At 41.1% G+C, this 13,699-nt stretch overlaps 1 protein-coding gene across 14 annotated transcripts in view; it reads left to right on the top strand.

Moving 5' to 3' along the window:
• The window catches only part of PTPRF (protein tyrosine phosphatase receptor type F), a 398,994-nt gene that overhangs the window by 204,123 nt on the left and 181,172 nt on the right, over positions 1–13,699 (top strand). The window lies entirely within an intron of this gene.

Genomic DNA, 13,699 nt, shown 5'->3' with positions numbered 1-13,699 from the left:
ATTTTCTCTTTTCTTGGGCTCAGGTTGTAAGGACAGGTTGCTTCTCACTGTATGCTATTTTACAGTTTCCAGGGAGATTGTCGTGGAAAGTGTGTCAGGCTGTTCTACTGCTGCTCTGCTGTCAAAACATTCAGCCTATTCCAGTAGGTAAATGAGACACAAACAGATTAGTTTAACTCTCTGGCAGAGATGCACTCACAAAGGCAGGTTCCTGTCTTGTTGGGGAGGTGTCCCTGTGGGTTACCATCTCCCAGCTGAGACCAGGGATGGCCAGATGACTGCTTCTGCATCTCTGTTCCAGTTTGAAATCAAGCAGGTTAGATTAAATCATCTGTGGTTTAAAGTAATCTGTTTTGACTCTCCATTGGAACAGACCATTGGTCCCAGCTGGGAGGCAGCAGCCACCAGCACTGCCTTTCATGTCACTGTAGAAGGGCTGGCATTCTGTGTACCCCAACTCCAAGATCACAACAGTGCCTGAAAGCTTAGGCAGGGCTGGGATTTTTATGGTGTCAGTAGGCAGTAAACCAGGATGGAATCCCTGTCTTAGGCCTTAGGCTAAAAAGAGTGGTAGTCTAAAAAGGGTGGGAGAGTGGAGCAACAAAGTGAAGGAGATGTCCTATAAGCTTTTTGGACTAGTTACTATGGAAGAAAAAAGGGCAAGAATATCATAGGTGTAATGTCACAGAATGCTAATCTTGAAGTGCATGTATTTGTTAGGGAAAATGAGAGTGTTTAGGTTGTTTGCTAGCTCATGTCCTAATCTGTACCAGAAAGTGGCCAAGTAAGCCTCCCTTGGCAGTAGAATCCCCACATTAGTTTCATAGATGATCTGCCAATCTTTTTGATTCTCCTGGTCTCAGTGGTCCTGTTCTGTACCTGTTCTTGTTTGATTTCAGGGACTTTATTTTGAGCACACCAACTGGAGATGTGCACACAAGGAGTCTTACAAGCGTCTTTTCAAAAGCACTGAAGGATTCATGGGTTTTGGAGATACAGTCAAATGTATACTGGAATCATAGCTGGTTTTTCTGTTCAGTTGGACACTGGCTAGCATAGTTTCTCTGTGTTTCTCTAATGCACCTGCGTTTGTCTTCTCTCCTCTTGTTTTGAAGCAATAGGTTGATAGCATAATCTCTTAGTATTTCTTATGTTTGCTCCTATTATCCCTGTCACTTAAGGTGATTTGGCTCTTGCTTTATTTTTTGACTGTCCTATTTATTTACGCCATCTCCACAATCCTGTCAATTTGATACCCACCGTTTGTGCAGAGGTTGTTAGTGCATGGTTGTTTCAGAACTGATATTTGAGGAAGTTTTTGATAGAGACCATTGTTGCACTACTAATAAAGAAATAACAAACGAGAATGGTGTTGATGAGGTGTCAGTGAGCCCTGATTTGGCTCTCAAAATGTTTATCTGGTAATAACTATGCTGAGGCTGGACCTGGTGACTCTAAGATAATAAATTGAGTTTGGAGAACTGGCAGCCAGAAGAAAATACTTCCATTAATGAATTGTGTATACATGGATCTGGAAGTCTTTCAGAGAAGAAAAAGACATGAAACCCCACAATTATAACTCTATCAGTTTCTTACTGTAAAAGTGGAAGCGTATATAATTCATCTGGAACAGGCAAACAAGAGCTTAGTTCCTTTCGATAATTCAAGTACTGCAAACCTTGACAGAATAAAAACAAAAAATCATATTTCTTGTCAGATTTAACATCTACTGGTGACCATCAGAAGCTAAAATAATAGATCTTTATCACCAGACGTTTCAAAAGACCTTTCTTACTGCTGGATCTCTTTTCAAGATGCCTCATTCTGTAGCAACCTGTTATTGACAGATGTGCTCTCCGTAGCTTGTATGTCAGTCCTGCTGCTGTCTCCTGCTGACTAATAAATTTAGTTGCTGTTATGTATTTGCAGTGTTTGAAGTGTGTTAGGTTGTGGAATGGCCTTCTGAATGAGTTAGTAGCTCATTGTTTGAACTATTGGAAATTAATGGGAAACACTGCTGGATAATGCCATATGGATTATCTGCCTTGGTTCCAAGCAAAAAGGGAAGGGCAAGAGCAAGGTGCCCTGAAAAGCCTTTTTGAGTCCTTAACTACTTTGGCAAAATTATCTTCTATATCTGCTAATAAGCGGGAGACTCTTTGCTCAGAGCTTAGTGACCTGTTGTCATTTACTGGTATGCCATGACTTACACAGGCTCTTAAGAAGATGTAGCACCACAGTGATCTTCTATAACTTCTTCTGCAGAAGTGGGAGAATATATCCACTTAATAGAACTAGAGAGTAAGTTCTTAAATGGAAAATGGCGCATAGAGAGAACAGAATGTGATAACCATGACCCTAGAGAATGGAGTGCTTATAGTTATAAAAGCATAAATCTCTGCATACAAGAAAGTTTCTATACAGTCATCTTGGGCTTATGTTCTGTGTCTTATCTTCTTCTTCTCCTCACAAAAAAAAAAAATAATATCACAGCCCCAGTTAAATCATTCTTGGAGAAATCACTATTTTAAACTAAAAGCCAGAAAAACCTGAAACTGGAATATCAACACATGCTAATAAATCTGTAGCAACAACAGCTGTTCAGAAGAGAGGATGTCAATGTAGGGAGTAGTACACTTCATGTGTCACTTACTATACCTGTGGAAGAGAATATTTCACAAGTTAACTTCCTCTCCTGCACAAAAAATGGAAAAACACATAATTGCTACTGATGGACAGGTCACCTTTTGCTCTTGGTGTGAGATGTTAGCCGTGCAAACTAAAACTGGCTTTGCATTGAAGACCTGTAGTATTGATCATTTTGTGCATCATGCTTATTCACAAGTCCTACATCTAGTTGTCCTTATGGATCTCTTGTTGATCTTGTATTGCTTTTATACAGTCTGGTGTCAGGAAGTCACTACATTTGTGATGCTTATTAAATGCAGTGCCCAGATAATGAGCAAAAGGAATAATTGGCCCTAATTTTGAATGCAAGGAAGTAATTATTGTGTGAACATTCATTGTTAATTTGTTACTTGAGCTGTTAGTGATTAAAATATGTTTGGTATAAAGATGATCTAAAATACGTGCATTCCATTTGCTGCCTTAGAAGCCTAGAGAATCTTTTTAAGAGTATGTACCTTGTAGTAGTAAAACAACACCTTCCCCATAGAGTTTTCGAGCAGCTGTTTGTTTTTGTGGATATTTCAGTTAGATAATACAGTAGTGACTCTTTCTGGCACTATTGCCTGCTCAGATTCTTTCTGCCCAGAGCTGCAAAATAGCTCTTTCAAATCCTTTATCCTAGAGAAAAACCAGTGGGTGTGAGGTATAATAAGATCTGTCTTTTCAAGATCATCTAGTGCCTTGATGAGGCAGGTTGGATGATGCCATGGGAAAACACTGCAATGTATTCATCTGTTGTGCTAATCCTGTGCTCTGTTCCTTCAATCCTTTTATCACAAGGGTCCATTCTGGATGAAACCTTTCCAAGTTCTTAGTGTATGAGTTGAGAAGTCTAAATAGTGATCAGAGCCATAACTTTATCCAGCTGCAGTGTACGAATGTTCACTGTGTTGCTATTCCAAGCTAGGACTGGGGGGAGTTCCGTTGCCATAGGATTGCCTGTCAGCACAGGATGCAGAATGCCTTAAATAAAACTAACTGCATAAAACATTACATGCAACAGAGCTAGCATTATGATGTTTTGGCTACACTGAGACCCCTGAAAAGGTGCTGGAAACATTTTCCTGTTGGAGACCTTAAACCCAAAGTCTTGCTTTTTGGTGCGACAGCTCCAAAATGGTGCTTTGCTTGCAAGCAACGCAATGCTGGAATTTATTTTTCTGTATCTCTTTGATTTAGACAATGCCACAGTTGGTCCCAGTGTGAAGAAAGTCCTTGGAGAGAGAAATCATGCACATGTTGATGAAAAATGCATAAACTGATAAACTGCACACAGGGTGGTACTAACAAAAGCTGTTTCAGGGGAAGGTAATGAATTGGGGAATGCATAGTCCATGATGACAGGATATCCAGTTACATTTTTATAGAAGGTCAGGAAGAGGAACAGAATTAGCCTTTTAAAGTGAGCCTCCCTCTCCTTCACTCTGAGTCCCAGCAGGGAAGAGTAGCGCATGCCAGCAGTGCTACAATTCAAGGAAGTGCTATCCAGATGGAGCTCCATACCTAGCATGTGACAAACAAGCCAGGCAAAGCAGAGAGCTTGGTGTCCCTTGGAGTCTGTCTGGAAGGGAGACAAGAGCCCAGCTGAACCCCTGGCAAGTACCAATCCACTGAAAGCTTACATATGGTAGAAATCAAAATGGTTCACCTGGAAGAGTGAAGAGGTCAGCAGGGAGTGCCTATGCTTGCATAGACCATTCTCTATAAGAAGACTGAGTGTTGTGTTCTGCCTCCTGCAAGGAGGTTAATTAGGGCAGCTTTTTTTGCCTGTAAGAATATCACTGATGTGAAGCCTAAGCTAGATTGTGCATGTAGATTTGTCATCAGCAAAGCCAGCATTGGGGTTGTTGAATGGGTTGAGGCCAGAGGGAAACTCAGTGTGTGTTCTTTACAAATAAATGATTTGGTTGCTTGATTTGGATATGAATTTGTCCCTTCAGAAAGTGGCATTGCAGAGAACCTTAGTTGATGCTTTGCCTGCAGCAATAATCTGGCCTCATGGAAAAAATAGCAGTTGTTTTGCCTAGAGGTGGTAGGCTTAATCAGAGTCTACCTGATTGGCATGTAGCACACGTCTGAACATTGTAACTTCTGCCTGCCATGTGCTCATAGTTCCAAGGAAAAAAATGCTTATCAGGTGAACATTATCTGGGCTTGAATTTAGCAAACATGAATGAAATCTTTCTCTTTTGCAGTAGGACTTTCAAAAGATGAAGGATTCATGTTCTTACTAATTAGATACTTAAAATGATAGAAGTGCTAAAAAAAAAATAATTAATAAAATAAACCCTTAGCTCTTGCCCTGGGCATGAATTTACTGGCTTTAGTTTGTTGTGCGGTTCGGTTCATTGATCTTGCCACAACTGATGATTCATTAAGTTGTGACTACTGTAGAAATTACAATGCGCAGATGTAGCTGTACTGCACATCTGTGTGTTCCCAATGTGGTAATGATTTAAAAAAGCACTTTCTGTCTGGCCATCCACTGTGCTTCAAGTGCCAACTGACATTTTGTATTACTGAGCCATTTGTTGTGCTCAGAAAAGAGAAAGTCTTTTGGTTCTCCTTGTGCTTTTATGGTTTCTTTTATCCCTGTTTCAGATAGCTGGATTAGATTTTTCCCAGCAACCTTTGCCTTGCAGAACACAAGTTGTGATGTCTCTTTTTTCAGGCTGCCACTTTTTTCAATGTCTCATGCTTTCTCCTGGTGTTTACTTGCAGCAGATGGGGTTATTTCCTGTGCCGAGTCATGAGGAATATGTCAGACAAAAAAGCAGGATTTGCTGGGTTCCTGACTTGCTCAGGATTCAGAATTTTAATTTTTGAAGTTTGACTGAGGTATCATTTACTCAGTTCCGATCTTAATGCTAACAACTCTGTGCATCTAAAGCTCCTCATCCTAGCAGTTCCCAGAAGACCTCAAAAACTTTCAGTATATTGACTTACAGTATGATTGGCACCAGCAATTCAACAATGTGTGGCAACACTGTAAAACACCTTAATTGTTAAATCTGCCTCTAGCCTCTTCTCCTAATTCAAACCACTACTCAGACTGGTACCTGTTAGAGACACATATTTTGATCAAAGCAGAAATCTGAGGAGTTCTCTGTCTGATGGAGCTTGGCTTTGCATTGATGAGGCAAGCCATGCCCACTGTTAACTCAGTAAGGTTATGCCCCTATTGTGTTAACGCATTTCCTTGTGATTACCTTTTGTCTCCAATACCACTTTCTACTGCAGACAAACCTGTAAGACTCCTCACTTCCGGTCTTTCAGGGAATACCCAGGGAGAGCAGACTGCATCTATTCCAGCACATACCAGCCAACTGTATCCATTTCCAATTTGTTTGTAGATTCTGTGGTAAGAGAGTCCATGTCCAGCATCTCTCACTTGAATCTTACTTGTTTCAGCCATACAGATGTTTCTGAAAGCTAAAGGACATCTTTAATTATATACTATATCATCAAAAAAAGAACAACACAACTGTCAGTCCAGCACTAACTGATCAGTTTATTCCAATAATTAATATATAATTCCAGGGTTGAACCTATATGATCTTCAGTGTAATCCAACACATGTGGCTTTCTGAGACTGTAAAACCCTCTTTTCTGCCCTGTCTGAGATCCCCTTTTCCACCTAAGCTTCTGTAAATTCTCTTCAACAGCCTCAACAATTCAAGCTTGGTGAACTCCTATTGTGTGGCCTGCTTTCTAGCTCCTGGCTTGCTTTTGTAGCTCATCTTGATATTTTCCTTGCTATTTCCATGCTTTCCTGGAAATGCATGCACTGCAATTCACGCTGTATGTTACTTCCTTAAGAAACAGCCACAGTAAAACCAGAGGTCAGTCCACTGTCTTTTCCAAGTGCCGGTGCTGGATACCAAGGAAGTGTGTAAGGACGGAGTATGCTAATGTTAACTTGGCTTCCTCCAAGTACATGCTTCTTTAACCTCTACTGATCTGTATCTCTGGCAGTTTTGAGCTAGAGATAGTGGTTTTAGTCAAACTAATGAAAGAAGAATGAAGTTCAACTTCTAGTGCATATAATATCCCACAGCAAGATGCTTTCCAGCTTAACAAATAATACCTGTTAATTGCTAATATTTGATGCCCTGTAGCCTTTCTATTTTAGGGGACAGTGGATTGTTGTTATTACAAGGGACTCTGTACTTAATAGCTCTTTATTGCACCCGTCCTTGTGTCTTCTGTACTAAAAAGTGACAGTCTGGTTAGTTGTGATCTAGCATACAGCAAAAGCAAAGTCATGCATCCTCATCCAGTAGAAGCAAGGCTGGGCAGCAAGCACCCTGGAGTTGCTCTACCTTCTCTGTCACAGCACTGCATTAATACTGTGAGCCTTTTGAGTTTCCATCTTCCAGTACTGTCTTCCATCTTGCAGGTTGAGCATGCGTATTTGCTCATTCCTGTGGCAAACAAGAACACATCTGGGAAACACAAGAACCCCTGTTTGTCCAGGTGAGTCAGTGCACAGGGTCAGATTAGATAAAAGATGAAACTTCAGGAGGGGGTTTGTGATGTGCACTAGAAGGGAAACGGCCTCAGTGGCTTGTGTTGTTTGTTTTTCAAAATCCTGTTCAGATTACCTTCTACTCATTTGTATTCAGATATAAACTGTTGGATGTTACCTCTTTAATTCTGCACAGTTTGCAACAGTAGCTTGTCATTGTTATTTATAATCCTTCTAACATCTTTCCTGTTTGTGAAGCAGGCCTGCAGTGCTTATGTGCTTTGCAGCTTGCCTCAGTAGCTGTGATGAGGGGAAAAAGCTCTAAGGCTTTTTTGTGCAACTGGGAAGGCTGCACCCAGGTCTTCCTTACACTGATTCTGGCAGCAGGAGCATGCACGTCCACATTTCCAGGCTTAACTAAAGGCTTTGCCCAGCAAATGGAAATCTCAAACGCTGTTGTGCAGCAGGGCAGTTTTCTGCTCCCCACCTTGCTAAATTCAGCCCTGGACGAGTGGATCTGCCATAACACTCAGGCTCCCTAGTTCAAGGTGTTGAGCTACTAGATGCAAATGAAGGACAATGACCAGTAGCCCATCAAGACTTGATTGAAGACAACTTCCCGTATTTTCTTAGAACATTTAGTCCTAACACAAGTGAGATGTTACTTGTGAGTTAATGCCAGTCCATAAGTAATGTTGGAGTACATTGAGAAGTGAGTGGAACTGAGCCAGTTGCTGCCAGTCCTTTTGATCTTTTCTTGCTTTTATATACAGAAAGGCAAGAGACCACAGGACTGTCCTCTCTAGCCCTTTGCTGCCATGTGGTCTCTTCATCTGACCAATGGCAAATACATAAAAAAATGTTCATAAAAAAAAATTAAGTAGAAAATCGGTGTGTTTAACGAAACTGTATGAAATAGAAGTTAAGTCACAAAACTTGACAGCTCATCTTCTCCACCTTCCTAACAACTGTGTCAATAATATTCATTGAAGCATAGAATTGAAATGCCTTCTCTTATCACTTAACCTGTTCTTTTATGGTATACATTTTTTTAAAACCATCACAGCACCATTATCCTTTAGAAAAGCAGCACTGTCCTTTAGATCAGTGCTGCTATTCTAAGCCTGGCAAGTGTTGTTTTTCTGTGGCTGAAAAATGACTCTGCAGAATCTGAATATAACCTTGTGATTCATTGCTTTATGCACTTTTCAATTTATTGAGACATGAAGTGCTGGATTTCATGGAAACTGATCCTTACTGCCATATACTAAAGTTTGAACTTGTTCTCCTTGTGGCATTAATTGCTAATTTAGAGCTACTATTGAAGAGCAGGTAGAGTGGTGCAGGCACAAGATTCACCAGCAGAAAATGCCCACACTCTACAGTCACACCGGTAACAGTGACTCTGTAGCGCTACTGTTAGCATGACCCTTTCAGCATTTTTTACATTATTTTGGCATTTCTTGTAGTAGGCCATTCTATTCTGAGAAGGCACTCTTGACAGATACTCATTAAAGATTGTGATCTTTAGAGATGAAGCTTTGTAGTTAAATACAAGTTTCAGTAGTTATGGCTAAAGCATAGGAAGTTTTGTTGGTGTTTCTCCCCATCACCAACATGTCTCTCAGGCTGTTTCTCAATCCCAGGCAAGAAGGGGGAGTGAACATTTGTTTCTAACTGCAGTGCTACTGCTTTTCCAGTGAATACTATTAAAGAGAATAAATATGTAGAAGTAAATTTGTTTAAAAGAGAAGTACAGCTCCTTAGATTGGCGGTGCTTACCTTCAGTCCACTGATCAGCTGTCTTAGACCTCGAGCAACAGAATTAATAGCAGCCTTTTGGTTATTCATTCACCATAATATTTTAATAATAGAAGTCTGCCTATGATCTGCTGATGTTTTTCAGAGAAGGGGGAGTGTAATGCCGTTTTTCAGGACATGTTTGTATGTTACAGTGTCAGCTGCTATGAGTAGTGGTGCAGGGTAGGCATTCCACTTGCTGCTCTCCCAACAGAGCTGTTGATTTTCATAAAGATATTTTGCAGGTGCTTACCAGTTTGTCTTTATTAAGTAATGTATAGAGAGTTCCCTGTGTGAGCTCTGAGGATTTTCCAGACTGAATGAATAGTTTGGAAGTTGTTTGGCAAACATTAAACTCTGAGGAAAGCAGGTGCAACAAACGTTTTTAATCTGTTGGCTTTACTTAAAGCTGAATTTCTTAATACTAAGTATTTCCACCAGTCATAGCAGTGCTCCTTGCTCTGTTAACATCTCAATGGGATTGAGTAGTGCTATTTCTGTAACTGCATCCAAGGTGGCTCTTCTTCATTTGGGATTAACTCAGTAGTTGTTTTACATCAGAAACACAATGTGCTACTCCAGTCCTGGGATTACGCTAAGTGCAGAAGTCCTGGGTAAAAAAAGTGAGTCTTGCACCATTCTACCAGTAGTGAAACTTGAGTTGGATTCCTGGATGGCAGCAGAGGAGGAAGGCTCAGCTTGCAGAGAGGACACAGGACCATTGTTTGCTCTGTTAGAGTAATGAAGGCTCTGATTGTAGAGCCTCGTGGAAGACTCCATGAAACAGCATGTCATGCAGGAGCACCATGCTACAGCGAGCTCTGCCTCAGGGGTCTGAGAGTCCAGGTAGGAGACAGGACGGTAGATGGACACAGACAAACTCGTATATATAGCATAGGATAACACAGACAGAATGAGTAGCAGGAATATCTGGTTACTGTATAATTGCTACTTGACTCCTGAAGAGAACCAACTGGAAAAGAAAGGATTTGGAGGCCTGTGTCTTGCTGAATGTTCTGTGGAAGAGCCTCTGCCTTAGCCTGGGGCACTGCATGGTTTAAAATGTGAAGGAGCTTCTGTGAAAGTGTGATCTGTGGGTGATGAAGCATTGCTGGTGCCTGGAGAGAGTCAGCACCTCAGCAGAACATTGTATAACAAGGAGAATCCTGAGTCTTTCAAACAGAAAAACAGTACAGTGTGTTGTCCTAGAGACCATGGGATAAAGCCTGGCAGCCCTCACTGTATGGCCAGGCTTCAGCAGTTTAATACTGCCTGTCTTCACAGCTCTGCCTGACAAGGATATGCTCTTACTCTGTTGTGCATTAGTATTACCTAAAGAGCATTTCCAAGAAGCTTCTGAAATCTTTTTAAGATACCTGCTTTTGTGGGTTCACAACGTTCAAAATGGTAAATGCTGAAAGAGGCTTACAGGAACAAGGAGCTTTATCATATGACTATTCATTTATTTTTTAATAAAATAAAGCAGCTGCTACTGAGAGAAAAAGGCAGCACATTCTTGGGCAAATTGTGGACACAAATTCACTAGTTAAAAGTATGGAAGGACCTGAAATATAATGGAGTGAATCACTTATGACCAGCTTTATGATGGTGTAATCTGACATTTTCTTTCTGTGGTAAATACAGAAAATGATAGTGAAATGTTGAAAATGCAATGTGTCATAAAAGTTACAGCCTCCTCATCAAGTTTATTATGCTTTGGGGGATACAAGGTCTGAGTTGCTTCCTGGAATAGTTAAGGCATTTGAAATTTAGGCACAGAAATGTAGAGGAGTCCTTTGCTACCTGTAGATTTGAGCTGGTCAAATAGCAGCATAATACACAGCCAGCCGACCAGTTCTGCTCGAGTGGCCGCTGCCCGCAATTGGCTGCGCATCGCGCAGTCCTGAGCTGCAGGTTTCCAGGGAAACTGCATGTACCACTACCTGTGAATAATTGAGAATGGCAGCTGTAATGAGAGAATTTGGGGCAAATTGTGTAAATATTCGTAACTAGATTACAGTGGTAAAATATTTTCAGTCTAGATAAAGGTTTAACTTTCCAGGCTTAAGGAGATTAAACTGAAGAGGGCCAGGAAAGAACCCGTCCTTGTGAAATCTGGGGATGAGTGCTTTAAAAGCCATTACAAATTCCCAGAATTTTAGAGGAGGGTTTGGGAAAGTTGCATTCCCTGTGCTGCCTCAAGGGTCTGATAATCCTTTGTATTTTCGTTCTTGAGGGCAGGTAATTGAAAGGCAAAAGCTCTGAGTTTGTAGCATCTGTGTTGGCTGCAAAGTGACTACTCAGACCCCACTGCTTCGGGGTAGGTGCCTTGTTCTTGTCCTACTTGCAAAGACATGCGAGGATACAGCAGAGGTTTAGAATAAAATAGCCAGGTTGCATCTGCCAAGTCTCCTCTGTTTTTCCTCTTCAGCTTTTTAAAAGTTAGATGCAGTAGTTTAATATTCAGAGCACTCTTGTGCTCTGCTGTGTGATCTGCATAAACCGAAGGAGAGATGCTACAAGGTAGCTCCTTCTATAAAGGCAGCTTTGTGTGTGAGGGAGAGGAAAAACCACCTGGATGTAACAGGATTCACTGTGACTGCTGCTCAGATACTGTAGATGTGTATTTCTGTTGGGTTGAAGTGACCTGAAGAATTTCCATTGCTCGTCTCTGGGCATACTGTCTCTTGCACTGAGCTTGCAGAAGAAATATGTGCAGTGGTGCCAGCAGGAGATACATGGATTTTGTATTAGCCTCAGGTTAAAAAGAAATGGTGACTGGTTTATGTGCTGCAACTAATGAAGAGGTTTGGGCTAAGACATCACAGTTAATTTTACACAAAATTAACTTGTCTTTGAAACTTATTTTGTTTTATTTTTTGCCAGCAAGTTTCTCACTGCTGGTAAAGCAGTAGAATATGTCTATTTTTGTGTGAGCCCAGAGCAAGCCAGGGGGTTGGCGTTACCTGGAAGAATGTCATCCTTATCTGGGAAGCTTCAAAAGACAGTGCGAGACTCACAGTTATTTTCATTGTCTCTCAGACCACAGAAAGACCTGGGAAGTCAGCTGCTTGCACAGCTTAGAGAGAGAACATTAATTGCTGTAACAGAGCTTTCCTCCTCGAAAGTAGTGAACTCTTAAAACTCCCAAGTCAGGAATGTTGCTAGGTTAATTGGATGGTTAAATTTAGCAAAGCCTCGATTGTGCCTCACTGAAGAAAATAGAGATAGCATTTATTATTTAAATGTCTGTTATGACATGAGGTGGTAGCTGGGGGTGGGCTACCTTGCAAACCAGGCAATCTCATAAAGTTATTATTGACTTGAGAGATGGAGCTTGTCATGAATTGCATCTGCGCTGATGCTGTCAGTTAATTTTGAGCCAGAGAGCTGTAACCGGCTTTCATTCCACTAGCAAATACCTGGGGATACATGGGGCTATGTACTAGCAGTGCTTGGCTGAAGAGGAATTAGTTTTGTCTTACAGTCAGTGATCCACAGCATCCGGCAGCCTTATTAATTAAAACCAGAACATGTCTCAAGATTCTGATCTGGGTATGTAAAAAAGGAGGTACCTTAAACTTCATGCTTGGCTTTAAAACAAACAAACAAAACAATTCACTGAAGAAATGCTCTGCTGATGCCTGAAAGATTTAATAATAAAGAAGGTTTAAATGGGAGGAAATACTCTTGCTCAGGTTTCCCTCTGCTCATGATGCCAGTGCCTTGTCAGAGTGAAATATGTAACACCAGCTGAATGGCTGAGCAGCTTCCATCTGCTTCAGGATCTCTCAAAGATAATAAAGAATGATGAAAATTGTTTCTTCATTTTTGACCTCTAACCAACCTGTTAGCCTTATGTCTATAAAACAAGGGATGTCTCCAGACTGGACATAAATTGTAATACCAGCACAGATCACAACTCTTCTATCAATATTTGAACTGGAAAGAGCTTATATCAGTACATCAGCAGTTTATTGTATTCATGAGAAGGGCTCTATACCCTTAAGACTCATTAATTTGATAGAACCCTAATAGCAGCTTGCAAATCTTAACTGCCATTTCTTGCAGGAAATGAGGTCCTTCAGGACTGCTGTCCCAAGACTAGAGGAACCATCAGCAGCATTCATTGCCCATGTATGCCATCTTCTGTAAAACAGATTTATTCTTTGCTCCACAAAGATTGGTTTCACATCTACAACAGGAATGTGGCACTGGGCCGTCCTCATTCATCTTTGTGCCTGCCATATGCCCTCTCCAACAATCTCTGTCCCTTCTATATAATAGCAGGCATTTTACTGCCATTGGGAGTTTTCTGTAAGTGCTTTGGCTTTTTTTTTTTTAGTCTCAAGTTGTTCTTTCAGCCACGTTCTTCCTGTGTACTGTCTCCTTGCTTGCACTTTTGCTGCCTTGGAGATGGGCTTCTTGCATTCATCAGTAGGTCCTTATTCCCAAGTGCCCTGTCCTTCCTTTCCCCCTTGTGCTGTTCTGATAGCACAATGTTGATGCTTAGCCAACCATATAAAATGATATTTTATCTCACACCCCTCCTTTCACCAAGTTCTGTTTTTAATTTCTCTGCATGATCTATGTGCTTTGGGCTGCAAGCATCTTGAGGAGAAGGAATTGCTTCATGTTTAACTCCGTAAAGCCATGTGCAAACTGCTGGGAAGGGGTCTAACAGCACAGGCTGTCACTCTGGAGTAGCACATCTGTGCAGAAATGCTTGCTCAGAGCAAAACA

This window comes from Pezoporus wallicus, unplaced genomic scaffold, assembly GCF_028554395.1.
Source record: "Pezoporus wallicus isolate ANWC-B61680 ecotype Strahan unplaced genomic scaffold, APGP_CSIRO_Pwel_v1 contig_5908, whole genome shotgun sequence".
NCBI classification, from domain to species: Eukaryota; Metazoa; Chordata; class Aves; order Psittaciformes; family Psittacidae; genus Pezoporus; species Pezoporus wallicus.
The sequence above is the reverse complement of the archived record's forward strand: the minus strand, read 5'-3'. Positions and strand labels throughout refer to the sequence as shown.